Consider the following 13,563-nt stretch of genomic DNA (forward strand, 5'->3'; position numbering starts at 1 on the left):
CCATTTAGAATCTGTGGAGTTTTTATTGCCATCTAGTGTCAACTTCTACATCTGGCCAGTGGATAACCTTACAGCACACTGTTATGAAATAAACTTTTTTGCATGCTACAGTCATCATACACACACATTTGTAAAGCAGCTGAGTGCTTAACATGGTGAAGTAAAGTTTTCTCAAAATACGTTATGTATCCTAGTGCATCCCTATGTCACTCCCTATCACAACCCCGAGCCATAGGGGTCATATCCCTGTGGAAGATCCATGTGCAAGACCTGCCCAATTCACTAGCCCAGCACTTTCTATTCCAGTCCACAGGCTTATCCTACCCTATTGAAGAGACCAGGCCTGCTTTGAAAGCAGTTGTGTTATATACCAGCTCTGCTGCAGTAATTGTTCAGATTTTTATATTGGTATGACTATCAACCAGGTGTCAGTGAGGATGAATGACCACCACAAAACTGTGGCCAAGAACAAAGTGGACCACATTGTAGCACAGCATGCAGCTTACATGACATACTTGATTTCAATAGCTGATTCACAACCCAGGCCATCTTGATCATCCCCTTCATCACCAGCATTTCTAAACTGCACAAATGGGAGTCATCCTTACAACAAATTCTCCACTCCTGAAATTATATCCTCCTCAAATTAAGCTAACCTACTGACCCTGCATCTTCTACCCAAGTGCTTCCAGCCCCCTCTGTCCTGTCACCTCACAATTTGCCTCCTCTCACCCCCACCATATGCTGTTCTCAATCATTGTATCCACCGGTCTTTTTTTCTTCTCTGCTTCTCTCCTTTCTGCTCCCCATCTTCTCCCTCCCACACAGCTTCCCAATGCAGCACCTGTCTGCCATATCCTGCCCCCTCTAGTTCCTGCATGCCCTGCCAGAAGGGCAGATTCCTTTTTCCTCACCCATATTCCACTGTCCCTCCCCCTTCCCTGCCCTGCTCTGGATTATTGCTTCTGTTCAACACGTTTCTGTTGCAGTATGGGTGGAGGTAGCAGTTGTGTGTATGAAGTGTTCTGCCTTGTAGGAACGTGTGTGCGTTTCTCCTTTCTGAAAAGGTCACTGGCGAAAAGCTTATATGTATATTTACGAAGAGTATCAATCTATCCTTTTCATAGTATTAATGACTTTCCATTGCTAGATTTTTATTTGAAACATTAATGGAAGATCACAATTGTGAACTGGCCAGGAGTTGAATGCAGGTACCTGATTATCTAGAGCAGTGTGCTCACCAGTAAGGATATTTCAGTCTTCCATTAATATTTGAAAAACACCTCACACCCAGCTGCATAGTGAATGATTTTGCCTGAGACAGGTTAAATGGAACAAAAAATCCGTGGACGCGAGGGATATGAAAGTGTGAGGTGAGAGGAAACAAAACATCATCTAAAAAGTGATCTTCTGAGGGAGTATATTGAAGAAACAAACACATGCACACAGTTTTTCAGTAATTTGGTTTAGTTATATGTAGGTGAATGCAGAAAGAGCAATCTATCTAGTTACTTTACATGGAGAATCTGTCAACACTGAAACTTCAGCTTGCTATTCACATGGTATCAAATTTATATTAAAATGAATCCTCTGACAACACAAACAAAACTTAGTGCACATAATAAAATTACATAAAACTGGACGTTTGTTATTACATTGTTGTGAAAAGAGCCCTTGTGGATGCAAATGAATAATAGTGAGTAACATAATGGCTTTCTGAGTTTGTTCTACATAAAAACTGTAATGGTGGAAAACATTATTTGGATCAGTGTTATGTGGGTGGTAGCTGCTAAGAGAGCAAATATTGACACTCAGCAGAACTAACCTAATTTAGATAAAATAGGTTGGCAGGGGGGGGGGGGGGGGGGGAGGAAGGTTTATTTCTTTGATTCTGAGAGAATGTGATGAACAATCGTACATTAATGGATCATCCTTGTAAACAACACGAAAAGAAAACATTTTCAACTTAAACATCCCTGATTTGCTACAGTCAATGATCCTGGTAAGAGATGAAAAATGCCAATTTTTAGAGGTACATGACAACTCTGTGGAAAGTTACAGGTTTGCAAATTCAGAAACAATGAATTTTAGACACATATGTCTCACGTTCAAGGACTGTATTGTGATTCTAGTGCAGGTGCAGCAATGGAAATTTTTTCATAGGAAAATAAATTAATAGAGCTTCACATTATTAGATAACATGACCTCACTTCCAAGAGCTACTACTTTTCCCTCCATACTCCAGGCTGTTGTTGGACAGCAGTCGAGGTCTCCTGGGGTACAGTGGAACCTTTGTTAATACTCATATCAGTGTATTGTCGCCTGGTGAGGTCCATAGAATGTTGTAAGTCTGCATATCTGCTGCTTCCAATTTTGTCTGCATGGTGCATATATCGACATGAAATTATTATTTTTTTAAATACTTAAAACTGTTCATATGGTTGCAGTGTTGTATTTATTCATCCAGGGATGAGGACAGCATAGGAAATATACACTTGTATTATAGATTTTATTTAACATCGTGCCACCCAATATTCCCTCACATTCAATCATCAGCACTTTTGTTAGTGAAATTAACGAATTAATGTCACATTCACACTATGGAACATACAATGACAGGATGCACAGTGGCATTGGCTAATATCATATTACAGCAAACAATAAAAAACAGTGCTTGTTTCAAAAAGATTTCAAGTCAGTATCATGCAACTGCAATGCATATAAAGGTCATGCAAGAGTGCAGAAGAATTTAAGTATTTTCAGATGTGAGCATTAAATAAGTATCCTTGCTTTTCTACATGGAAGACAGGTATTACAAAACTGAACACTTGCTGAGGGTTGACCGAAGTGTCCGATCCCACCCATCGGCTTTGACCCTTGACATAAGGCTGTTGTGGTGTGTGACATCATGACGACACAGAGTTTGGTTTGTGAGTGTGGCGTGCTTGTAGATGTCATCGTGTTGTGGTTTGTTGTGCCCTCTGGTGGTGTGTTTAGGGCTTTCGTTTGTGTGGTGTAATGGGTTCAGTTTGGTCTTGCTCATTGTACTGAATTGTTCGAGTGTTGGCTGTGTTTCTAGCGGAATTCGTTTCAGTGAGCTAACGATTTAGTGGTTTTGTGTGAAAGTTAATGTAGTGCTGTTCACTGTAGGTCGTGTGTTAATTTGAGTAAATTAATTGGTTGTTGTTTTTGTTCATTTATGGATATGAAGGATAAGATTAACAGCATTCATCTGCATGCTATGACGGGAAATACTTCGTTGGAGCTGATTAAGTTTTTATAGCTTTTTGGGTTACTAGCCGAGATCGTGAAGTGCTCCATTTGTTGGCAAGAAATGAGATTGGCTAAAGTTCCGGCATCTCAGACCAGGGATGGTTATATGTGGCTACCGAAACGATGGCATTTGGCGTTCCATATAGCGCAGTTCCTTGTTCGAGATGTCTAGGTTCGGGATGCGCGAGATTGTGCTGATGAGGTATTATTTTTATTATAGATCCTCACATAGTTTTTGCACGCATGAGACTGGTGTGAGTGAGAGGAGTGTGCTTGACTGGTTTTCATTTAGTTGTGAAGTATGTTCTGAGTTTATTAAGTACAGGGGTAAGTTTGGGGGGGGGGGGGGGCTGGGGTTGTTGTGGAGGTGGACGAGTCGCAGTTTGGGAAAAGGAAGTATGGGAGGGGTAATTCTGTGGTCGGTGTCTGGGTGTGGGGGATGTTGTTCCGGGGGGGTTGGTGTTCCAAATGTGTTTTCAGGGTTGTGGAAGGGAGGTCTAAGGCGGAATTAGTGGGGTTAACTGAGGAGAATATAGAACAGGGGTCCATAGTAGTTTCAGATGCATTTTCTTCAAAAATGGTTCAAATGGCTCTGAGCACTATGGGACTAAACATCTGTGGTCATCAGTCCCCTAGAACTTAGAACTAATTAAACCTAACTAACCTAAGGACATCACACACATCCATGCCCGAGGCAGGATTCGAACCTGCGACCGTAGCAGTCGCGCGGTTCCAGACTGAGCGCCTAGAACCGCTAGACCACCGCGGCCAGCACATTTTCTTCATTTAGGGGGTTGGGTGAGAGGGGATTCAATCATTTAGTTGTTAACCATAACTTAGAGTTCAAAAATTATGATACGGGGGCTTGTACAAATACTATAGAGGGGATGTGGGGGCTGTTAAGTCAGTTCTTGGGAGGGGGAACAGGCGCTCTTCCAACCTTCAGTCTCATTTAGATGAGTACTGTTGGCGGAAGAGCGTCCCTGAGGGCTATTGTTTTTTTCGTGTTTTTTAAAGCGCTATTAGTAAAATGTATAGCCCGAAAATGGTTAGTTATGGTGGTTTGGGTATGTGGGTGGGTGGCTGCAACTCAAGGGGGGGTTTATTTCGTCTTAGAGTGATTGTGAGAGAGGGGGGGGGGAGGTTGGATTGGTTGGGGAGGGGATGAGGTGTGGGTGGGTTGGGTCTTTCTTTTGGCTGAGTTTTTTTTCGTTGGTTTGAGTGCGTGTGTGTGTGGGGGGGGGGGGGGGGGGAGGGTGCGCGCGCGCCTGTGTGTGATTGTGGTGGCTGACCTAGGTTGTGGTGCCGGAACTTTGTTGTGGTAAGTTTTTATTTTTTTGTTTTTAGTGTATGTGTTGGGGTCAAGGGAAGTGTTCCATTATAATGTGTGGTTGTGGCTGTTGGTGTTCCGGTATCGGGAGATGTTTTTGGGCTATATAGGTCAAGGGAAGTGTTCAGTCCCAATTTATGCGATCACGAGGTGCTGTTTAGCTATACTGGTGAAGGAAAGTGGTAGATTCTAAGTTGTGGTATTGGGATTAGCTGGTTAGCTATACAGGCCAAGGGAAGTGGTAGATTCTAATTTGTAGTATAGGGAGCTGCTGTTGAGCTATATAGGTCAAGGGAGATGTTCGATCCCAATTTGTGGGATCGGGAGCTGCAGTTGAGCTATATAGGTCAAGGGAAGTGTTCGATCGTAATTTATGGGATCGATAAGTGCTGTTTAGCTATACAGGCAAGGGAAGTGGTAGATTCAAACTTGTGGTATCGGGAGCTGCTGTTGATCTATATAGGTCAAGGAAAGTGTTCGATCCCAATTTATGGGATCGGTAGCTGCTGTTCAGCTATATAGGTCAAGGAAAGTGTCCGATTCCTGATGATATTGTGTTTAGTGAAATTTGGGAAGTTTTGTGTTGTCGGTTTTTTTCGTCTTTGTCTCTGCTTTTGTATGGGGGTGGGTGTCTAAATTTGTTTATATATAGTTTGTGCCCACCCAAAAAGCCCCCATTTCCCACGAATGTCCTGTTAGTGCCATTAGGCTTTTTGTGGAACTTGTGTGTGTTTTTCGATATATTTTCTTCTTTATAATGTTTACGTAACGACTTTATATGCGTCATATTCGATTCGTGGTTTATGGTCATGTCCGCCATATTTGTGACGTCATGGGTCAAAGCAGACGTGTGGGATTGGACGCTTACGTATTTCCCTCGCTGATTTGGTTTCACCTGTGACAGGAACTTCTACAGAAAATGTAGGTGAAAATGACAGCACCTGAACTTACACCAGATTCTCTAAACACAAGTACTCGGTATTTAGGTGAATAACTTCGGAAGAATAGACCTCAGTGTGGTGAAAAGTAAAACCAAACTGAAAACTGTAACCTCAATGCTTGTGGCATATTTATGTAGCACAATCAGAAAGAGAATAATGAGAATAACTTAGAGAATGTAGAGCAACATAGTAGATGAGAGGTAACTTTCAGAATTTAGACAGTATGTGACAAAATACAAATTTTGACTGAAGTTCTGCAGGGGAGCCAAATCACTGTATTGCTGCCAGTGCAACCCAAACTTTCCATGTGTATGATTCACACAGTTTTGCTGCAAAGTTTTAAGGGTGTAAAAAGAATTTAGCAATGCAATCAAGAACATTGGTTTTGGCAATAAAAACGCCATTTAGTACTTGTTTCATGCTGTTCCATTCTGCTAAAATGTTTTCATCCACGTCCCAATTATTAAGTTCAGATTAGATTCAGTTTTCGTTCCATAGACCCAAAAATGAGATGATTCTCATGAGTGTAGAACAAGTCAGAAAGTGTGAAATAAAAAAACAAAACATTTGAATACTCACTACCCTGATTATTTATAAGGAAGTTGTCAAACTGTGTGAATACAATACAGTTAACTGGAAATGCTATTAACAGAATGAAACATAGATACGCACTTTCAATAAAATTATCGTACACAAGATACCTATCTTGATTGTTGTGACCAACTGCTGTCAAACCTGAAATCTAACAGACATTAAAGTACGACAAGATGGGTTTGAATGACACTGACGAAATTATATAAAAATGTTTAACAACAGATAGCTATAAATATCTCAGACACAAAAGAAGGTCTCAAAGCAATCTCGTGTCTGCAATAAGCAAGTAGTCACAAGAGTTCACAAGTAAAAATCCACCCATTCCACATGCAAATACTAATGAAGTATGTCACATATATAAATGTTTGACTGTTTGCTTTACGCACATATACATTGTCTCACTCTTATATTCTTTAATTTTGATGAGGTAATCAGAAACAAATCGACACATCGATTTTGGCTAGCTTATGCACAACACTGACTATAGACAATCGAGATAATAGACTGCATCCTTGGCGTTACTCCCAACAGAATTTCTTACACTAAGTGACTTGATGGAAATTGACACTCACTGCAGTTAACAAATATAAGGTTTTCTGGTATACTGCAGACTAAAGCCCATGAAGTAAAAAAGAGTATGGATACCAATTTTATTTTTGTTTTTTATTGATGATTTTTCAACTAACATATTCAATGTACATGATTCTATTTCCTTAATAGTACGCTCTTTTCACAATGGTACTGGCGAAACTGAATTTCGTACAAATTACTGATTTTCTCCCTTGTTTTTATGACTGGCATATCTATAACACTAACGACTTTGATGTCGGAACATTCGGCAGACCGTGGGCGGGGCTAAACACATTGATAGGTGTGGTGGAGGGGGGGGGGGAGGGGGGCTGAATGGGCGGGACTTGTGCAATGTCCGGGGCTAGATTAGATTAGATTAGATTAATACTAGTTCCATGGATCATGAATACGATATTTCGTAATGATGTGGAACGAGTCAAATTTTCCAATACATGACATAATTAAGATAATTTAACATCATACTTAAGTTAATATAACAACTTTTTTATTTTTTGTGTTTTTTTATTTTATTTTTTAAAATATTTTTTGTTTTTTTCTTTCTTTTTTTCTTAATTTATATCTAAAAATTCCTCCATGGAGTAGAAGGAGTTGTCATTCAGAAATTCTTTTAAATTCTTCTTAAATACTTGTTGCTTATCTGTCAGACTTTTTATACTATTTGGTAAGTGACCAAAGTTAGATGTAATCTTGAATAGTGAAGATCATCCTTTCTCCTAGTATTGTAGTTATGCACACTGCTATTACTTTTGAATTGGGTTTCGTTGATAATAACAAATTTCATAAGAGAGTATATATACTGAGAAGCTACTGTGAATATCCCTAGATCCTTAAATAAATGTCTGCAGGATGATCTTGGGTGGACTCCAGCTATTATTCTGATTACACGCTTTTGTGCAATAAATACTTTATTCCTCAGTGATGAACTACCCCAAAATATGGTGCCATATGAAAGCAATGAGTGAAAATAGGCGTAGTAAGCTAATTTACTAAGATGTTTATCACCAAAATTTGCAATGACCCTTATTGCATAAGTAGCTGAACTCAAACGTTTCAGCAGATCATCAATGTGTTTCTTCCAATTTAATCTCTCATAAATGGACACACCTAAAAATCTGGAATATTCTACCTTAGCTATATGCTTATGATTAAGGTCTATATTTATTAATGGCGTCTTACCATTCACTGTACGGAACTGTATGTACTGTGTCTTATCAAAATTCAGTGAGAGTCCGTTTACAAGGAACCACTTAGTAATTTTCTGAAAGACAGTATTGACAATTTCATCAGTTAATTCTTGTTTGTCAGGTGTGATTACTATACTTGTATCATCAGCAAAGAGAACTAACTTTGCCTCTTCATGAATATAGAATGGCAAGTCATTAATATATATTAAGAACAACAAAGGACCCAAGACTGACCATTATGGAACCCCATTCTTGATAGTTCCCCAGTTTGAGGAATGTGCTGATCTTTGCATATTATGAGAACTACTTATTTGAACTTTCTGCACTCTTCCAGTTAGGTACGAATTAAACCATTTGTGCACTGTCCCACTCATGCCACAATACTTGAGCTTGCCTAGCAGAATTTCATGATTTACTCAATCAAAAGCCTTTGAGAGATCACAAAAAATCCTAATGGGTGGTGTTCGGTTATTCAGATCATTCAAAATTTGATTGGTGAAAGCATATATGGCATTTTCTGTTGAAAAACCTTTCTGGAAACCAAACTGACATTTTGTTAGTACTTCATTTTTACAGATATGTGAAGCTACTCTTGAATACATTACTTTCTCAAAAATTTTGGATAAAGCTGTTAGAAGGGAGATTGGACAGTAACTGTTGACATCAGATCTATCCCCCTTTTTATGCAAAGGTATAACAATCGCATATTTCAGTCTATCAGGGAAAATGCCCTGTTCCAGAGAGCTATTACACAGGTGGCTGAGAATCTTACTTATCTGTTGAGAACAAGCTTTGAGTATTTTGCTGGAAATGCTATCAATTCCATGTGAGTTTTTGCTTTTAAGCAAGTTTATTATTTTCCTAATTTCAGAGGGAGAAGTGGGTGAGATTTCAATTGTATCAAATTTCGTAGGTATGGCCTCTTCCATTAACAGCCTAGCATCTTCTAATGAACACCTGGATCCTATTATATCCACAACATTTAGAAAATGATTATTAAAAATATTTTCAACTTCTGACTTTTTGTTCGTAAAGTTTTCATTCAATTTGATGGTAATACTGTCTTCCTGTGCTCTTAGTTGACATGTTTCTCTTTTAATAATATTCCAAATTGTTTTAATTTTATTATCAGAGTTGCTGATTTCAGACATGATACACATACTTCTGGATTTTTTAATAACTTTTCTTAATATAACACAGTAGTTTTTATAATGTTTGATAGTTTCTGGGTCACTACTCTTTCTTACTGTCAGATACATTTCCCTTTTCCGGTTACAAGATATTTTTATACCCTTAGTAAGCCATGGTTTGTTACAAGGTTTCTTACGAGTATATTTAACTATTTTCTTGGGGAAGCAGTTTTCAAATGCATTTACAAAAATGTCATGAAATAAATTATATTTTAAATTGGCATTAGGTTCACAGGACACCTCATCCCAGTCTAACTGCTGCAGCCTTTCCCTGAAATTTGCAATTGTTAAATCGTTGACTGAACATACTACTTTGGAGGACTGTTTAGTATTGCTGAATGGAGCTAACGTTACGTAATTTATTTATGTTTTCACAATACTAACACATATTAGCATGCAAAACGGCTTACCAACAAAAAAGAGGTAGCAGCTCGAAATGAAGAACATAAGCTCTCAGCTTCAGCATCAAAACTTAGGACAGAAGAACTGTACAGGCGAGTGATGTTGATATGGATTCCACTGGATTCAGAATTATTCATTTAGACCTTCTTTGCAGGCTATAAAGTTTTCATGTTCATGTGTTAGCTGTAAAAATATGGAATGCATTAATGTTGTTGAAGGAAGACGAGTGGGAGTGCCTTGTGTTTTGAAATTAATTTGTGATTTGTGTGGCTCTAAATTTTAATTTTCCTCCTCCAAAAAAAACTGACACTGGTCTCTATGAAAGTAATTTTAGGTTAGCATATACTCTGAGATGCCTGCAGGGAAGGAGGTAATTTATTGTGTGGTTTTCTAAACATGCCTCCACCTTCATCAAGGTTTGAAGAAATAAATAAAGAAATGTCTGATACTGTATGTGATACTGCCAAAGTTTCTATGAAGAAAGCAGTGGAGGCATTGGTGGAAATAAACCAAAACGAAATAGGTCCTGGGGTAGATATGCATGACAGTGAATCCCCTACAAATGTTACTTACCTGTGTACATCTGTAGATGGGACCTGGATGAAAACAGGTCACACATCTCTGTATGGAGTTTCATCTGTTATTGGATTTGACTCAGGTAAAGTTTTAGATGTAAAAATTATGTCTAAATACTGCCACCAGTGTGCAACATGGAAAATGTCCGACAAAGAAGACAGTGAGAAACTGTGGAAAGAAAAGCATGCAGTAACATGCTCTAAAAAATATAGTGGCTCATGTGGGGGCATGGAGGCTGCTGCAGTTGTGACGATGTTCTCCAGGTATGTGGACCAGTCTGGTGTTAGATACATTAAATTCCTTGGTGATGGAGACTCCTCTTTGTTCAAAGCTGTAACAGATAAAAATACGTACAATACAACAACAGAATAGTTGGAATGTGTTGGCCCATCCAAAAGAGTCTTGGTGGTAGGCTTTGTCGCTAGCTGAAAGAGAAGAAAGGTGAAGTACCTGGAGATGGAAAACCACTAGGAGGAAAAGGTAGGCTTACTCTGAAAGAAATTGATTCTCTTCAATTATTTTATGGGAGAGCTATCAGGAAAAATACACATAATTTAGAGGCAATGAGGTGTGCTGTGTGGGCAATTTTTTTTTTCAACAGACCCCAATGCACAATCTGTATATGAAAGACGATTAGTGTAGGTTCAACAACAGAAACGAAATGTATTCATATAAACACTCATTACCAGAACCTGTGATGAATGCACTTAATCCAACATTCTGGTTTCTTACAAACCCTGATTTATTGAAAAGTGTCTTCACAGAAAGACACAAAATCCAAATGAAAGCCTCAGTAATTCAATTTAGATTAGATGCTCAAAAAGGACATTCTGTGGATTTGAAGTACTGAAAATATGTGTCTATGATGCACTTTTGTGCTACAATAACGGAAATAATCCCAGAATTGAAGTGCTGAAGAGAGTGGGTATAGCTCCTGGTGTGTTTACAACAAAAGCATTTTACATCATCGACAAGAGCAGGGTCAATAAAGCTAACAGATCAGTGCCTTACCTGCCAATACCGCCATGCAGTTCCAAAGAGGGGAGAAGAGAGACGTGAAGGATGAAGAGTATCAGTATGGATAACTTTAAAATTGAAGTAAGCTTATTGAATGTAGAAGTATGAGAAGAAAGTCTTTGGCCCTCATTTTCACATTTTTTTATGTTATTAGAAGGCTTTTATGTATATGTACTAATGTTATGAAATTTTCAGGAACTGTTCACAGCGTGTTGCTGACTCCCTGAAACTTAAAAATACGAGATCCTGCAATTACATTTCGATTTTTATATGGCTGTTTGTAGAAAAATAAGTCAATTTTGAATGTCCAAAATTAAAAACTCTGTTAATGATACGGTTTGTAACATAAATTAATGACTGTAGTTCAGTGGTCTTATAACCTTCTCAGGACACTACAATAAAATTTTCACATTAATTATATGATTGAAACTGAGTTACAGATTTTTATAAAAAAGACAATAAGAAAAATTAAAATTCAAATTTCTCTTTTGCTTTACACATGCAAAAATTTAGATTTGTGCATTAATAAATGTTTACATTTTCAGTTACATCCCCACTTAAAACTATATAAACAGACACCCCTGTACATGGGAATGAAAATTTACGATAAACTCAAGGGAAGAGATGTACTGAGCATGTAGATAGGTTCGCTGAAGAGAAACTATATGATATCCTGGTGGAAAAATGCTACTATTCAACTGAGGAATTTATGAATGATGACATCACCATTTGAATAGTGTGACTGTTTAATATTACAGCATTGTGTATAATACTGTATACACATATAAAGATAATGTACTGTTACATCATCAGAAAAACAATTTAATAATATTACTATGGCTGTCATTTGTATAGTGTGACTGTTTAATATTATAGCATTGTGTATAATTTTGTATTCATGTATAACAATAATATACTGTTACATCATACAAAAAACAATTTAATAATACTACTATGTCCAATATCAACCTGTACTGGTAAAAAGTGGTGTTAGGGAATTATGTGTATCGTAATGCTGAAATTGGTGTGTCTCCTGTACAGCATGATCAGATGATATGTAAATGTATGTTACAAGTTGAATAAGATGATAAAAAAAAAAAAAAAAAAAACGCTACAGTAAAAATTTGAGCCAATTGCTATGGTTAATTATTTAGCTAATTGTGACCCATTGTGCAAAAATGACAAAAAAACGTATTTGGTAACTTTGAACCTCTGGGCATCGGTAACAGATAGTAATATCAAGGAAAATTTCAAAGTTTCTCAGAAATATCATAAGACAATATCGTACGACTTGTGACAATCTGTCATGAATAGAAATTTTAGAAGTGGTCATCCCCAGAATTGGTACTTTTCGGACCAAAAAAATCGTGCTTTTTTGTTATTTTCTGAAGACTCGCTCATGAACAAACGGTGCTTTTGGAAGATGGTTAAGGTCCACACTAGATCACACCTACTGCAAAAGAAACAATCGATTTGTTCAATTTTTCTGGCCTGGAGAAAGTGTGTAATGTTCAATCAGTAGGTTTGATTAGTTGTCACAGTTGAAAACTGATAAACTACAAGTTGATGCAGGAGTAGGCAGGTCACATCAAACTTTCAAAAAGTGTTTGAGAAGTTAGAAGACAGAAAAAGTTATGAGAAGAAGAAAGTTTTATTGTTAGGTTGCTCACAGGACAGCACAAATGGTCACAGGTTTGTTTTATCCATTGGAGAGTGTCACAAAGACACTGAAGGAACTGAACTGGAAGACTCTTGAATATAGTTGTAAACTATCCTGAGAATGTCTATTAACAAAGTTTCAAGAAGTGACTTCAAATGATTACTCCAGGAATGTACTACAACCCCCTACGTACTGCACACTTAGGGATCATGAGGATAAGATCACAATAATTGCTGCACACACAATGGCATTCAATAAGTCATTATTCCTGCACTCCATATGTGAATTGAACAGGAAGAAACCCTAATAATTGGTACAATGGGATGCACCCTCTGCCACACACCTTATGGTGGTATGCGGAGTATAGACGTTGATGTAGGGGGTGTTGGATAACGGTTGCAGGATGAACTATGGTCAGGTTACCAGGTCACAAGTTTCTTTAAACCTAATGCAACTCTGGGTGAGGTGATGGAGGATGTAGATTCACTTTGAAAAAACTTCATAAAGAAAGGCATCACGGATTTTGGGTAGAAGAAGCAAAAACATAGACAAGGACCCTAATTATTCAATTGAGGGTGACGACTAAAGATAGCTTCAGCAATGAGACATACTGATGTTGGCCTCATATCTGTCCAGAGGTGCTATGACTGGGCTCATTTAAACTCATCTGGTATGAGAGTTAATTTAGAGGTGAAACGGCTGCTTGGATAAGGTATGGAGTCTCCCCATATCAGTGTGCTTCCTGTTGACTCTATCAATAACAAGAACTATACTAGGCATGGTCTTCATCTCAACAGGAAAGGGA

The sequence above is a fragment of the Schistocerca americana genome, chromosome 1 (genome assembly GCF_021461395.2).
Source record: "Schistocerca americana isolate TAMUIC-IGC-003095 chromosome 1, iqSchAmer2.1, whole genome shotgun sequence".
Lineage (NCBI taxonomy): Eukaryota > Metazoa > Arthropoda > Insecta > Orthoptera > Acrididae > Schistocerca > Schistocerca americana.